Below are 16,575 nucleotides of genomic sequence, written 5' to 3' on the forward strand. Positions count from 1 at the left end.
TGCAGGAACAATATCTTACGTAATTACTTTGCTGTTAGTATAGCTCTCATTTGAAGGAATAGATTGACCCACATTACTGACCCTAGATGGTATCTCTGTGTGTTATATCTCTGCCTGCAATATTTTGTGACTGGGTTTAATAGTTTTCACTGAAAAAAAAAAAGTACTTAAAAAATCAAAAGGCAAAAAATCTTTTTTGTTTGCAACAACAACAACAAAAGTTAATTATTTCTTGTAGCTCACTGTGAATTTTATCAAGACATTTGGGAAGTAGAGATATATTATTAACCCTGATCTTACAAAGAGGAAGTAAGAGCATAGATGGAAAAATATCTCCAGATTTTCAATGAAACCTGGACATCTGTAGTAGCCTACTGATTTCTTAAAATCTTGCCCAAGTTCAAAAGGTTTTGTAACAGAATAGAAACCTGAACTAAATTAGTCCTACACTCAGTAGAACTTGTTTCATCTTAACTGCTATAGTGGTAAAATGTAATGGAATTTTGAAAATACATTAAAAATATTAATATGTAGTTAAGTTATTACAGAGTTCTCAAATCAGGAATGGAAAACACACACTTTTTTTTTTTTTTTTTTTTTTCTTAGTGTTCTATAAAATAACAGCGTCTTTGGAGAACCTAATTTTTTACCACAAACCTGGGTATGTTTTAAAATTGGATATGTTAAATCTCTCAGGCAGATGGGAAATCCTGGTGATTTAGCTATTGCATTTAGTACATTTATTTTACCAGAGGTCCTAATTTATGCCTAAATTCTGTGGACTAAGAAGGAGCTTTTGACAATGTAGTAGAAGAGAGAGGGGGAAATCCACAACAAAAAACATGAGCAGATTCTGGTGGACACAAAACAGTCTGAGCATCTAGACATAGAAATTCACATGGTCAGCAATGTGTCAAAAAGCTCTGTTGTTTTTAATCTTAATTTAGTGTACAGGAATGATTATAGGGTTTGAGTTGTGTTTTTGTGGGTTTTTTGGTTTGTTTTTTTTTTCCCCTTGTATTCAGTTCCTAATTTGTCTTAATGAACACACTTAATGAAATCCTTCTTTATAGTTCAGGCAATGCAGCTCTGAGCTCAGTGGGGTTGTTTCGCTTTGTGCTCCAAGCATATCTATAATATCTGGCTTGATTAATTTGTTGCCTTTGTATGGTTTATTTAAAATGTCAAATGAATTGTTAATGTGGGAAAACATTCTGGGCCAAATTCATCTTCCAGCTACACCTGTGCTGTCTAAGCAAAATCCAAGGCGTCCCACAGCTGTAAAGAGTGAGTAGAATGTGTAGCTCATTCAGAACAAAGAAAATAACCAAATCTTAGGTTAAATTTGTCAATGGTTGTAAGAAATTAATGTCTATAATTAAGCTTCTCATCTATGTTAAAGGAAGTCCACTAATATTAGAAAAAAAATCTCATTTTTTGGCATCTAATAACTCAAATTTAAAAGACGGACATTTTTCCTTTTGCAATGGTCTCATGCCCATACACACCAGTTTTCTTTTTTTCTTTTGCTTTTTCATATGTAGCCACTCCTTCATCTGTTCTCTTATATATGCCTGTATTTTTATATTTCTTTGTCTGAAAAAAAATGTATAATTTTCATGCTTTCCAGCTACAGTATTGATGAAACAGCATAAAGTAAGATATTTTGTCTGTCTAACCGAAGGCCAGTAGAATAGCCATAAAATGTAAGATTTAGGGATTTATTTCAAATTATTAACTGACATTTCAACACCAGTGGAATAAAACTTCAACTTTTCACCTTAGACTTTTTCCTTCTTTCCATGGAAGCAGCTTAAATGATGTAGTTTTTATTAGGCACAGCCTAAATCTGTATTTTTTTTTCTGATTTGGGTTTTTGTTTTGTTTTATTGTTCTGTTTCTTATTTTGCCATAGATACATAATGATGGCTCTATAACCACAGCTGAGGTTACAGTGCTAGGTGTCTGAGCACATCTCAACTTCTGCAATATTTATGTGTTCACAGTCTCCTGGGAGTTACTTGCAAATGAAGACACAGAAAACCTTTATACTTGAGGTAGCCTGAAGAAACTAGAAAGGTAGAGGAAACTATCCAGTCACAGAGGCACAAAGCTCCAACGAGTTTAGGAACAATTCCCATAGACCTCCATGCTACTATGGCTGGACAATATCTAAGTATTAAACTGAGTAACACTGCAAGGAAAACCAATGAACATTTCATCTTAATATCTAAGATAGATGAAATTAATCACTCTATGGAGTTTTATTTCTCATCTCACTGAGTTTGCATAGAGCCTAGGTGACCAGCGTAGACTGAATGTCTAACTTCGGTAGCTACCTGTAGCTACATTCGTCCTAAATTATTTGATACAATCATCACTCATAGATATTGCAGAAGAGGAGAAAAAAGCCCAGTCTCATGGACCTGAGAAGAATCATTCTGAAGAGTCCTGTAGGGAATAAAGAAATGTCTTGAAAGTTAGTTCTTAATATAATCAGAAGGCAAACAAATAAGTCTGCACACTTCTAAAACTATCACTAATAATCAAAGCTGAACTTGGTGTTGCAGGTCAGTTACATACCACAAAGATTTTTTGCTGAGTCAACAATTTTTTTTCCGAGGGTTTTTTAATATACACGAATATTTACTTTTGAGATTATGCTAACAAATCACAGCCATCTCTTTTAAAAGCATCCCAGGAGGATTCTAAATATTGCTTTCAAAAAATCTGTAAGTCAATTGGTTATTTGAAGCAAGGTTTTCTTGCTGACATAGCAAATTATATATGCAAGCTTTACGTGGTAACAAAGCACATGATCATAGAATCATAGAACTATTCCAGTTGGAAAAGACCCTTGTGATCACCAAGTCCAACCATCATCCTTATTCTACAAAGTTCTCCCCTAAACCATATCCATGAACACCACATCCAAACGACCTTTAAACACATCTAGGGATGGTGGGGCAACCACCCCCCTGGGCAGCCTATTCCAGTGTCTAACCACTCTTTCTGTGAATTTTTTTTTTTCCTAATATCCAGTCTAAACCTCCCCTGCTGCAGCTTGAAGCCATTGCCTCTTGTTCTATCGCTAATTACCTGTGAAAAGACCTTTCAGGTAGCTGTAGAGACTGACGTGGTCTTCCCTCAGCCTCCTCTTCCTCAGACTAAACATTCCCAGCTCCTTCAAGTGTTCTTCATAAGATTGATTCTCTAGGCCCTTTACCAGCTTCGTTGCCCTCCTCTGTACTCACTCCAGCACCTCGATATCTCTCTTGAAGTGAGGGGCCCAAAACTGGACGCAATGCTCCAGGTGTGGCCTCAGTGATGCACATCTAGGAAAGCTGATCAGCACTGATAGGGATTCACATACATGAGAGCTGAAAATGTGATGCCTTTGCTTTACCAGAAGACAAATGTTCTGAGGGATGTACTGCTGCACCATGATCTAATGATGTAGATCTTTCAGTCTTGTCTGATTCTTCAGCAAAGAAAACGTAGATCCAGCAACCATCACACCAGTACAGACTAATTACTAGTCACACAGCTCAGTCCCAGATTCAAATTCACACCTGGAACATTCACAATATGTGTGTAGCACAAGCCACTTCGGAGTAATAATATACACAGATTTCATAGAGGAGAATAATGAGTCATTCTGAAGTACAACCCTTTGTTAGCCCTTCCAACTGGAGCTGCTCTTTCTCTCCTCCTTGAGGGCTGTTCTGTATGAAGGAGTGTTTTTTAGGCCAGTGGCAAGCCCAGTACAGTAGTTTTCATCAATTGTCATTGCAGATGTCAGGACAGCATATGAAGACTGACAACTCTGAGAAACTTTGCTGTGAAGTACACTTTTATATTCAGAAGAATTCTGGCCTTCTGTAGGACTAGATGTCATTCTTTGTCATATTTTCTACAGATGAGACATACACACAGTCTACCCTCCTTTGGACATTTAATTTATTTTTCAATCTCCTTTTAACTGCCAATTCTAGTACAAGAGTTGAAGCTTATGGTTAGAAGTAAAAAAGAGATAATTTATTTTCTAGTACTGATCTTAACATTGTATCAGGCAGGTACTCCATTGCCAACCAACTTTTCATGCCATACAGTTAAAATGGTGGCTCAGTGCTTTTCTACCTGGTGGATGGAGTTTAGGTTCCTCTTTACGTTTGGTTTCAGAAAAGACCAACATGAATCTTGCCTTGTAAAGCCCATAGATACAGTCTCTGCACAGACTCCATCATCTTTTAAACAGAAAATATGTCAACACATCCTGAAACAAAATTGTCAACTGCCAATAAGGAAGGGTTTAATGGTTTCAGTGGCCTAATTAGGAATAAGATTGTCTTTCCATCCAAATACTTGAAGATCCACTTTTGTGTTGAGACTTGAGTTGTTGTGAGTTAGGTGTCTACCCTGGGAGAGCCTAGGCCTCTTAAGCTGGCTGCATAGAGAGGAAAGCTCCAGCAGAAGAGGAACAAAAACCTAACAGATGTTTGGAGAATTGCTCTACAGAGAAGCCTGAGCAGAAAGATGACCCTCTTCAATTAGATAAGTATGAAGGTCCAGTCACCACTCTGACAACCCTGGAGACTGACCTAGTCCCCTGAAAATAAAGTTGCCTGAGTAACAGTGTCAGTGAGAGCTTCCTGACTCCACTATCCACATGGGCTCCAAGTCTAGTGAGGGGGTCAAAGGGAGGAGTTCAGATTTGTTTGCCTGCTCAGTCCTTGGGCTGGCATCCAAAGCCAACAGCAAGAATACCAGTGGTGGTGGAAGTTTGTGTGATGTGGTGTACTCTCTCTGCTGCTCCAAAACTGTCTATGCTTTCCTTCTCTTGTATTCTTGGAAATTCCAAGGCTTTTTTTGCAAAGATCTTACAAGAGGGTAACCAGAAACATTTTATAAACCAACAGCATTCTTCCAAAAGTGCATTTTACTGCCTGGTAGCTACCCACATTGCTTCAGTCTCTAACGGCAGTTGACTTTTTGAGGTTGTGCTTCTCAGTGTGCCTAAAGGTGCTCAGTTATGTGGTTTCCTGACCACCACAGTCCCTAGGGACTGACGAGCAGAATCAGCTCAGTACAGAACTCAGTGCTGACAGGAACACGAATGCCTCAGTTTGGCACTGCACATAAGTAAATGCTTAAATCACACAGAATTTAGAGCGATTTAAGCACAGGGTTATTGTCAGCTGCTTTTAGCCACATTAGTCATCCCAGCCACTTTCAGTTACCATGGCTCAGACTTGACTGTAATTTGAAGACCCCAAATATGTGGCCTGTTTAAAGATCCTCAGGATGCAGAAAGGATCTTAATGGCAACCAACACAGGAAATACTGCAGTGATTGATAAAAGACATGGAAATTATTAGCTTATCAGGCAGAGACAGGTTGAAGAGTAGGTACAGAATCACCAAAACTAGACAGGGAGTTCACAGAATCATAGAATGGTTTGAGTTGGAAAGGATCTGAAAGATTATTCAGTTCCAATTCCCCTGCTTGGGCAGGGACACCTCCCACTAGACCAGGTTGCTCAGAGCCCCATCCAATCTGGCCTTGAACACTTCCAGGGAGGGGGCACCCACATCTTCCCTGGCCAACCTGTGCCAGTGTCTCACCACCCTCACAGTGAGCCTGAATCTCCCCTCTTCCAGTTTTAATCCATTAGCCTTCATCCTCTTGCTAAAAACCCTTGTAAACAGTCCCTCCCCAGCTTTCCTGTAGGCCCCTTCAGGTACTGGAAAACAACTATGAGGTTCCTCCAGAGTCTTCTCTTCTTCAGGTTGAACAGCCCCAACTCTCTCAGCTTGTCTTCGTAGGAGAGGTGCTTGAGCCCTCGATGGAGTTGCTAAATCATTTTTTATATATCCCTCCTCCAGACCAGTTTTTCTAGGTATCCAAGGTGAATCACTCCCGTCAAACTCACTTCTTCAGCAAATGCAGTTAAGTATGCAGTCTTACTTTTTGTTCCCACTTCAATTACACTGTACTGTAATTTATTGGCACAGACTCCCTAATGATTTTTCTCTTAAGAGTATATTAAGAAGTCACTGGCTCAGAAATATAACTGACTGCAATGATCAGTTCCACCACCCAATATACTGTTAAGGAAAGGCATTTGTTGTAGTAGTTAGAGAGAATTGTCCTTTGAGAATGGCATTTTTAAGTGTTCACCTAAATTATAGTTGTGCCATAAATATGACAGGTTTAAACTATGGCAGCTGAGAAATTATATGTATGAAAAATTACAGGGATATGATCTCTCTGCACTGGTGCATAAAGATTTAATCTCCTGGGTTAAGTACCCAGAACACAGCAGTTGTGTCAAGATAATAGTTAGAATGATGCTCAGAAAAATGTTTCTCGTGGTTATTTCTCAGAGCTTTGATGTTTTCTTTGAAGGAAATGCCTTTCATGCAGTACAGGTGCAAAGCTCTCGTGGTGGCCTCTGGGTGAGCGATCTTCAGGGGTAATGTTGCTGGAAGGCAAAGGAGAAAAGTGACCACTAAGGAGCTGGCCCAAGCACCAGTTTGCAACTCAGCCCTTTGTATTCTAAGAATGCCCCATACATTTCTAGTTAAAACACACAAACAACTACCAGGAAAATGGTAGTGTTCCAGGAGAACTTGTCAGAGATTAGGTCAAGCAGATGCTACAAATTATTCCTCTGAACCTCTGTAACAGTCTCAGAATACTCTAACAACTTTTGGAGATCTCTAGATACTCTGGAAAATGTAACCTATAGAAAATCTAGTAGATTAATGGGGCTGTGATGATAAATACCTTTTATTCCCCAAAGTGTTTCCTGGAGTAAAAAATATAAACTCTACCTATGACACCTACCCCTTGTAACCACTCTCATTATTCCACTTAGAGTGTGGTGGATAAAGTAAAAATACTTAGCCATGAAACTGCAGTTTTGTTGTGATACTTGAGCTACTTCTGTTCAACAGTCTAGCTGCGCTCCTAAGCATCAAGAATCTGAAGAGCACCTAGGGGACATTGGGTACAAGCACATAATATATTCTGTGACAAAATAGATTAATGTCAAGTGAACGGTGCTGAGCTGGCAGAGAGGTGACCATGCTTTGTGTGCAGCCCAGGTTTTTGTTACCATCCATAGAAGAATGATGCACACATTTCTGGAACTCTATGACTTTTAATTGTTGTAGAAAATCTGGAGAGTGTTCAGAAGAAAGCTTAATATGTTTTGAAGATGATGAAAATTTTGTCCATGGAGACACTTGAAAGGTTTCAATCTCTTTATCTGATCACAAGAAGAATAGGAGAGATCACAAGTATGAACCCTTTCCCAGGGAGCAGAGAGTGGGTACTAAAAAGTTGCTTTGATCTAGGAGAGAAAGACAACACGTAACACAAGAAATAAAAGACAAATATTTAACAGGGAGGATTGTTAGTCAGTATAACAAACCACTGACAGCATGTCCAGATTGTCTTTCTGGAATACATTTTTAAGATGAAGTAGAAGCAGAAATCATAGTTTTCATATTAGAGTAAGCAGGTTATATTTAAAGGACCGTATACCGGAGTTCTAGGTAGGTTGTTGAATGGTACCTCTTGGCTTTAAACTCTGTTAATTCACTATCAAAACAGAAAAGTCAAATCCCAAAGAAATGTAATAATATGATGCAAAATCATAAGAAGACTTCCATTGACACGCCAGATACTACTTCTGTAAATAGTTGTGGTTTTTTTCAGGTTAAGAAAAAGCAAAATAATTGCTTTAAAGTGTTGTTGTTTGGGTTTGTGTTTTGTTGTTTTTTTTTTTAATTTTAGTTTTCATACACTGTAGCCTGCATTTAAAGCTGTTGAAAAAAATATAATGAGCACAAAATGGGATAAAAGCTGTGGGGTATGAGCTCTCTTCACTTTATGGATTCTTCATAGCATACTGGGATGTGGATATGTACCCTACAAATTTCCTTCCAGAGAGAGTATCTTTATTTTCTTATAGGAAAACCCAGTATTTGTGGGATTAATCTCTCAAGGACACTTTGGATGGACTGTGTGGAACTGGATCTCTGCTATGCATCGTTAAGATACCTCATAAATAACTTTTTAACTGTATGTATGGCAAAGACAACTCTTCAAATTGCATGTTGCAAAATGCCAGGAATTAACTATGAATGTCCAATTTTCACTGGGCGGAATTAAAAAATTCCCAAATTATATGGTGGTATTACTCAGTAGTTTTTAAAGTCTTTCAAGAAAAACCCTTCAGTAAACTGCAATTATTTGACCAAAGTCACCACATACACTGGTGGAAGAGCTAGGAGAAGATTTAGATGTCTTGAATGTCTGCTTGGTGCTCCATCCTTCAAGTAACTTCACAAAAGTTTCCGTTCTTGTATAAAAAGAATCCCTGCACATTTCTTTAAATCCTTTGAGCTTATATTGTATTCAGGTTTGTAAGATTTTCTGTAAGATTTCTTTTCTGTATGTAGTTGTTCTATGCAGAGAGTGGAGGAAAGCTGGCCAAAACTCAGGTATTTTACTGTACATCTGGAAGTTGGTTTTGCAGACCTGGGGCGAAATTCTGGCCCAACTGAAATTAATGGCAAAACTTCAATGGGGAAGAATTTCACCCCTGGGAACTAAGCAAAAACATCTCCACCCTTACAAGCTGAGAACAGAAACTTGCTTTCAACAAGACATTATTTGCTACTACCTGTTCCACAGTAGTTTTAAAGAGAGTTTTGTAGTCAGTCCAGTTATGTGTTTAAAGGAAATAAGAATAAAAATAATGGCAAATTCCATTTCACTGACTTATGAATACAGAGACCAATTAATTCACATATGCAGAAAAAATAATAACAAAACCTTACGTGTATGTTGCACAGACCCTTTTATTACTGTTTTTGAGTGAGACTGTTTTTGTTAGCATTTAATTTTTATTTTTTTTTTATATTATATGTATATATTTATCTGGACTCAATTTGGAAAAGTTTACTATAAGGTTAAGGTGAAAAAATAAAAAGAAGCAGTAGTGCCCTCTCACAAAATCATAAACAGCCAGAATCTGATCTAAATGGGGAGGGAGGGGGGAAGTCTTCCAAACTCAGGAAAAAAAACAACAGGGTTGCTGGAAAAATAAAGCTCCCTTTTATTTCAAATAAATGTTAATTCAAAGCTAAATGGAAAGAAACACCATAATTACTTCTATGACTTCTATGTCTGGGCTTCATTTGTATGGAATTTTCCAAAATCTTTCATTTTTAAGGACCTAAATTCATTCTGTGCCTGGTGTCTAGATACTACAAGGCATTGTTGAAACATACACTTTGGTCTGAGCCATTATAGCAAAAAGAGGCTGAAATGTTTGTCCAGATGTTCCCCATTCCTCCATTTTAAAATGGAGACCATGGATGAGCAATCTGGGCTAGAACCCCTCTTTTGCTTTTTCAAAGGGTAAAAGTTTTGAAATACTGGAAATCAGTCACTAAGATTTCAGAATACCTGAGGTGAGGCCACTGCTGAAGTGTGCTGCTGAAAGAGAATGTGCTCTTGAATTAAGGCCCAACAAGGTGGCATGCAACAAAATCCATCACTGTCCTGGTCCAAACAATTGTCAGCATAGGTTTTGTATTTTCATAATTACTGGTGAACTATGCAAAAGACCTGTCCTAATCTGGGTTATGAAACCACATTATTTCTTTCAATTTGTATCTTAGGGTTTTTTTGTTGTTTCGTCTCTTTCTCTTTTTTAAATTTTATTTTTATTTTTAATTTGCTGTCTGGTCAGGTCTCAAGACACTCACCTCCCTGCTTCACACAAAGCATTTTCTCAGGTGCTGCTATCCTAGTAACCTCAGCTGGTAATTGATTCACATATATCACTTTCAAAGATGGAAGTGCTAAGATTACTGTGAGGAGAGAGATACAAGCAAGGAGGGCTATAAATTACAACAGCACATTTAGTGGACACAGAGGATCCCAGCATAGCAGCAGGTCGGCTGCCTCTTTGCTTAGACTCCCATGGTGTTTTGAAAAGAGAGATACAAACACTCATGCTCTGAGCATGATTCAATCATACTAAGAATCATGCTTTCAATTGCATTAGATACCTGCTGAAAGAACAAAAAAAGACATATGAGATCTTCAGATGAGTTTGCTTCAGACAGTACTGGGCTTTTGTGCAGATGGTGCTAAAATGTGGTTATACCTTTGTTCTAATGTTCATAGGGAAATACGGAGAGGGATGTGAATCTGGACCAAGTGAACAGCCGCAAATATTCCGATACACGGTTTTGCATCTATCTCTATGAAATAGTCTAGGATTAGGAGAGCGTTTCACTTCAGACAATTGAGATCAAACTATCGAGAGAGTTCAGACCTAAATTTACAAACATTTAGAGCAGAGGGGCCAGACTTCCAAAGGGCTCATCTCAGTTACAACATTTATTCCTCAGCCTGCTTTTGTCTTAATTTATGAATATTGTTTTATGGTTCTCCCTATTTCTTGCTTATTTTCTACTCTGTTTGCTCACCTTTGTGTCCTTTCTTTTCTTTGCTGTTTCTTCCAAGTCTTCTCATCTGTGCTCTCCTCTTTACTCTTCCTACTAATACGTTTTCTCTCTCTCTGTATCCTGGTTCTATTGACTCAATTACTACTGTTTTTATTTCTAGTGCAGCCTACTATTAATAATGTATGTGAGGGACATTCAGGATCACTTTAGTTTTCTCCCAATGTCCTACATCCTTTCCTAATACACAAATATATGGAGGATGGCCAAAGTTGGGAAATGGGATACAAAAAGGGGGGTATAGATTTCATGATATGAGGGTTTAGATTTCATGATATCTGGAGCTGCTGGCTGGGGAAGCATAATTCAACTGACTAAAAGGGGCATCTAAGTTCTGTTTGCACCATCTGAAGAGATGGAAGTGCCTAGCACCAGACAGTTGATAGGAAACGTGTGAAGAAGGGCTGTGTGAAAAAAACCTGTCTCTCCCTTGAACAGCGATGATGAGCTCAGACAAGCAGAGAGGTGCCTGGAATCCAGAAAACTGGAATTCAGACTGCCAAACTGCTTCCTGCCTTTTTCACATATATTTGGGCAGTGACAAGTAGGTTGCTGTTCTGGTGCCAAAGCAGGTGGTCCAACTCTTGCACCTAATCCTTTCCCAGAACAACCTTTGGAATGGCCTGAGGACTTGGAAGATGCTAAGGAGGCTTCAAAGCATTTCTATTTTTGTTTAATGAAGTTGTACATCACTTTAGATGTGCATCCTAGGATATGAGTTTTCTTATGCCAAAATGAAGAGAAGACAAACTAGTTGGGTAACAGTTGAAGACTTTACTCAGCCTTCACCGTTACTGGAAATTTTTTGTCTTGCTTATATGTCAGGACTTGACTCGTTATTTCCATCTCATATTCACTGAGTCTTCAGTGATCAATACAGTGATCTTGTCCATAGTCCACGTACCTTCAGAGCTGGATCCTAGCAGGCATAATTTCCTTCTCTCATGTGGATATGAGAGTGAACAGAGTGTATTCAGCACCCAGGGGATGAAGGATCAGTGCTCCTTGTATACTCTTTTTCTGTTAAAAAGAGAGACAAGAAAAACTTTTGGTTTAATACAGCTATGAAGATACATGTCCCCCATAATTACCCAATTTAGCTGTACAAAAGAACACCACACTAAGATCTGGAAAAGGGCTGCATTTTTGGGAACCGTTTTGAAATAGACCAAATCTGAGTCAAAGTCCATCTGATATTACTTACTTGTTGTGGTAGCATTGTTTGAAGTGGTTTCTTTCAGCATTGGCTTGGGCTCATAAAGCAGTGAATAATGGTACGTACTGCCACCCACATTTCACTCAGAGGCAAGCAATGCACAGCTGGAAATAGTCATTGCTCTAGAAAGAGCAAAGTGGATGAAGAAATTGCTGACTCATGTGTTTGGCTAGCTTGGTTTTCAGGAATTTTATGGTTTATGAAGAGATGAAATCTAGAACTGCTTAATTATATAGGGGGACGAGTCAGGATGCTGTCAAAAAAATTGTCAGAAAATGCTAGCTCTTTCTGCCTACAATAGGCACAATTTTAAGTTCCCTTCATTGCAGAGCTTTGTGGATTTTTACTGTAATTTAGCAAAAATACAGAATAAGCATATCCTAATTGGCAGAGGACTGCAAAGAGAGGTAAGGAAAAGCAGTGGTGGAAGATCTGCAGAGCTTTGAGGAAAGACAGAATTAAATAAGGCTTTGAGGAAAGACAGAATTAAATAGGGCTAATATGCTGAAGTGTAAGAAGTGAAGTTTTGCCTGGAGTCTAATAAGAAAACATTTGTGCAACAAGTAGAGCAATATAGAAATTAATCAAAAGCAGGTGGATCATAAACTCACAAGACACTAAGAAAAATGCCAAAATCTATAAAAAAATCCAGTGGATGAATAAAAAATTATTTTTCTCTTCCTTCCTCCTATAGAACATGAAGAAATGGTGCCAAGATATTATAATATCTAATAGTTTAATTTATTTTTTTTGCTCTCATTTGTGCTCCCCTGCAGTACTGTAATCAAGTTTTCTGCATCTTCTTAATTATTTGCATTATAATAATAGCATGCTGAGTGTTAAAGAAGACCAGACTCTCACTTAAGTGCATTGCCCAATGCCAGTAGGTGTCAAAAACATAAAAACAAACAAAGAAAACAACAACAGGGCAAAAAAAAAAAGAAGATGGGAAGGGGCACTCTCCTCGGCTTAAAAATAGGGGACTGAATTCTCCCTAGTTTATACATGGAGCACTAAGTTCCTTTAGGCCTTTAAACTTCAAGTGTCACGGTCAAGGTTGCAGAAGTGACAGGATGCCTTGGAAGCAGAACAAGAATACTCAAAAGCACGGAGAAGCAGAAAATAACATTTCCTATAACATTTAATAGAATCCTAGAATCATGGAACACCAGGTTAGAAGGGACATCAAGGATCATCTGGCCCAACCTTTCTAGGTACTATTACAGTTTATATGAGAGGGCTCAGCACCCTGTCAAGGTGAGACTTAAAAATGTCTAATGTGGGGGAATCTACCACTTCCCTTGGCAGACTACTCCAATGCTTGACTGTCCTCATGGTGAAAACTGGTATCTCCCCAGGAGCAACTTGTATCCATTACCCCTTGTCTTTTCTATGTGACTCCTTGTAAATAAGCAGTCTTCATCTTCTTGGTAGCCACCCTTTAAGCACTGGAACATGGTGATAAAGTCTCCCCAAAGACTCCTTTTCACAAGGCTGAACAAATCTAGATTTCTCAGCCTCTCCTCATATGGCAGGTCCTCCAGTCTTCTGATCATTCTTGTGGCCCTTCTCTGGACCCTCTCCAGCCTGTCCCATCCTTTTTGTAGAGCAAGGACCAAAAATGAACACAACACTCCAGGTGGGGTCTGACAAGCACCAAGTAGAGCGGGATAATGACTCCTTGATCTTTGCTGGTGATGCCCTTCCTGATGCAGCCCAGCACCCTGGTGGGTTTCTTTTCCCTGCAGCTCACTGTTCACTCATGTTGAGCCTGTTGTCCACCAAGACCCCCAGGTCCCTTTCCACAGGGCTACTCTCCAGCCAGGTGGATCCCAGTCTGAGCTGCACTCCTGGGTTATGTGTTCCCAGGTGCAAGACCTTACACTTCTCTCTGTTGAACTTCATAAAGTTCTTGCAATCTCACTTGTCCAGGCTGCCCATGTCATCCTGGAGGGTAACCCTCCATTCTGGAGTGTCAACCTCTCCACTCATCTTGGCGTCATCAGCTAACCTCATTAGGGTGTTTTTGATCCCAACATCCAGGTCACTTATGAAGATGTTAATCAACATTGGGCCCAATCTCTATCCCTGGGGACCCCACTTGTGACCAGCTGCCAGTTTGAGGAGGAAATATTTACTGTCACCCTCTGGGTATGGTCTGTCAGCCAATTCCCCAGTCACTGCACAGACTACTTTTCAAGGCTGGAATGAATGAGTTTCTCCAGGAGGAGGCTGTGGGGGACCATATCAAAGCCTTGGAGAAGTCCACGTAGACAATGTCCACCACTTGCCCTGCATCAACTCAGCAGGTTACTTCGTCATAGAAGATGATCAGGTTTGTCAAGCATGATTTGTCCCTGGTAAATCCATGTTGGCTTTTCCCAGTCACGTGCTTCAACTAATTTGTGACTGTCCCCAGGAGAATATACTCCATGACCTTTTCAGGGACTGAAGCAAAGCTAAGGAGTTTGTAATTACCTGGGTCCTCCTTTGGAACCTTCTTACAGATGAAGGTATCATTAGCCTTCCTCCAGTCTTCAAGGATGTCTCCTGATCTCCATGACTTCTCAGAGATTATGGAGAGCGGCTTTGCAACAACATCAGCAGCTCTCTCAGCACCCTAGGGTAGATGGCATCTGGGCCCATCAGTTTGTATGGGTCAGGCTCCTGTAATAGTTGACACACCAACTCCTCCTTCACTGATGACAGGTCAGTGTCTGCATCAACCTGGACTTCTGTTCCTATAGCCTGGGGCCCAAGAGCACTGGTAAAGACAGAGGTAAAGGTGTTGAAGACTTCTGCCTTTTCAGCATTGTTGATGACTAGTTCACCTCCCCTGTTTAATAGTAGGCCAAGCCTCAAATGAGTTTTCATTCCTACAAAGAAGGAAAGGAAATCTTTTCAGAGTTTCTTGGAAGAAACCAATGAAAGGGAAGCCCCAGGAGAGTTTGGTAATAGGTACTTGCACATGATGTGGAGACCAGGCTCACAGATGTTCCAGAAAACAAGTGGCAACTTGAGCTAGATTGATTAGTGTTAAACATGTGAGCCTGAAACTCTGAATCATTCCACCTATGTTTGCAGAATCTTCCTAGACTTGGTGAAAACAATCCACAGAACTGATGGGGCATTTTAGCTCTAATGAAGTGCCATTTTCCACCATGTAGCTATTCTGTAAAAAAATAAAGCTTTTCGTCTGCTCTGAGTCCTTGTTTACCAGGGTGCAGTGAAGGCTGGCAACAAATTTTTCCCTTGGTACTATTTTGCTGACAAATATTCAGTGCAAAATTGACATATAAATTTAATGTGTTCGGACTTCAAAAGAACACTGGAACTGTACCACAGAATAAACCAGAACTGCTTTCAATGCTAACATATCCCAGTCACTCCTAGTAACTTATACTGTCAGTTTTTATTGATTGAGTTAACTTTACATATATTTCCTCCAAAAGAATTATGGTAAGCTGAAGACCTGTAATCAGTTCTTCTAGTATCAACTAACCTTTGTTTTTCCACACCACTCACTCCAAAACTGACAACAGGAAAGGTCAGGTAGGTCACGCTTAGCTAGTCCCAAATGCCACAGCTTATTATCCAAGACAGAGAATGTAATTATCTTTTCACAAGTGGCAATTAGTAAGAATACCCCCCATCAATTCTGTTTAACATTCAACATTTGTAATGTGGCAGAAGCCAAGGCATTACAACAGCAAGGCCAAAGTTACCTTAATAAGGTTAAAACTAACATCAAAGACAGAGGGGTTTGTGTCAGCAGAAAAGTTCAAAAATCTGAATTTTGAAGAAAATAAAATAATTATTCCAAATCCTTTAAAATATTTTTGTAAAATGTTGCATTGTGAAAATATGCATTTGGTTAGGGCATTCCTTCTGCATCTCAGCCTATCTTACAGATGTAATGGATAACAAATAAGTAGCAAATCATGTAGTATTATTATGGGGTAGTAAGTACACTGAGACTATTATCATCTCTTTTCCACACATAGGCAACTTTTTATAAAGGAAGTAAATTATCCTTCTTATTACTGAACTAATTTACACTGGATAGGGAAAAATGAAGGTAAAAAGAAGTTAAGTCAGCAGTTAGAAAAGAGATAGTTAATTTGGGATACCTCTGTTTCTGACTGCCTGATGTAAGTACTTGGAATTATTTTCTGAAGTTTTCAATTGTGGTCTGGCTTCAGCCCAGGTTTCGTCTGTTCCAGGTCTGTGCTTTAACCACAAGATCATTCCTCAGTCCTTCTGCAGTGAATAAAATGAAATTATATAGATATTGAAAGTCTTCATTTCAGTATCTACGGACTGACACTGAAAGTATCCTGGATCACCAACAAAGAATTCATACACTACTAATGTTTCTTTCCTATCATGCCATATCCACAGGATCATTTTTTTGCCAAGTTAACTTTCCTATATGTAATGGTCTCCAGTTCCAGCAATGAGTGAAATGGCTTTGGATTTGATCATCTGAGGCTCTGCTGTGCACCAAGAGCCTGAACATGTCTCTCTGATTTCTTCAAAGTGATGTCTGTTTTTCTCTTATTTGTCTCAAATCTACAGAATCCTTTTCTGATGGATTCTCAGTTGAAAAGCTCTTTCCTTGTACTGCAGAAGGGAGCAAATACACTCAGGTGGGCACCAGACTCACAGAGAATTCCAGTAATTCCCACAGCAAGTTTAGCCATAAGCCATTTGGGATGATCACAGAAATGCCCTATGAGAGACATTGAATTAAATTTCCCCCACTTCTTTCAATAAGCTGAGTAACACACTGCATCCTTCCTTTCTCAG

At 39.2% G+C, this 16,575-nt stretch overlaps 1 pseudogene; it reads right to left on the reverse strand.

Annotated features, from left to right (window-relative positions):
* The window catches only part of LOC104392845, a 165,833-nt pseudogene extending 151,997 nt beyond the window's left edge, over nucleotides 1-13,836 (reverse strand).
* Nucleotides 13,837-16,575: the final 2,739 nt, after the last annotated feature.

Source organism: Chaetura pelagica, unplaced genomic scaffold (assembly GCF_000747805.2).
Source record: "Chaetura pelagica isolate M959 unplaced genomic scaffold, ChaPel_1.0 scaffold27, whole genome shotgun sequence".
Lineage (NCBI taxonomy): Eukaryota > Metazoa > Chordata > Aves > Apodiformes > Apodidae > Chaetura > Chaetura pelagica.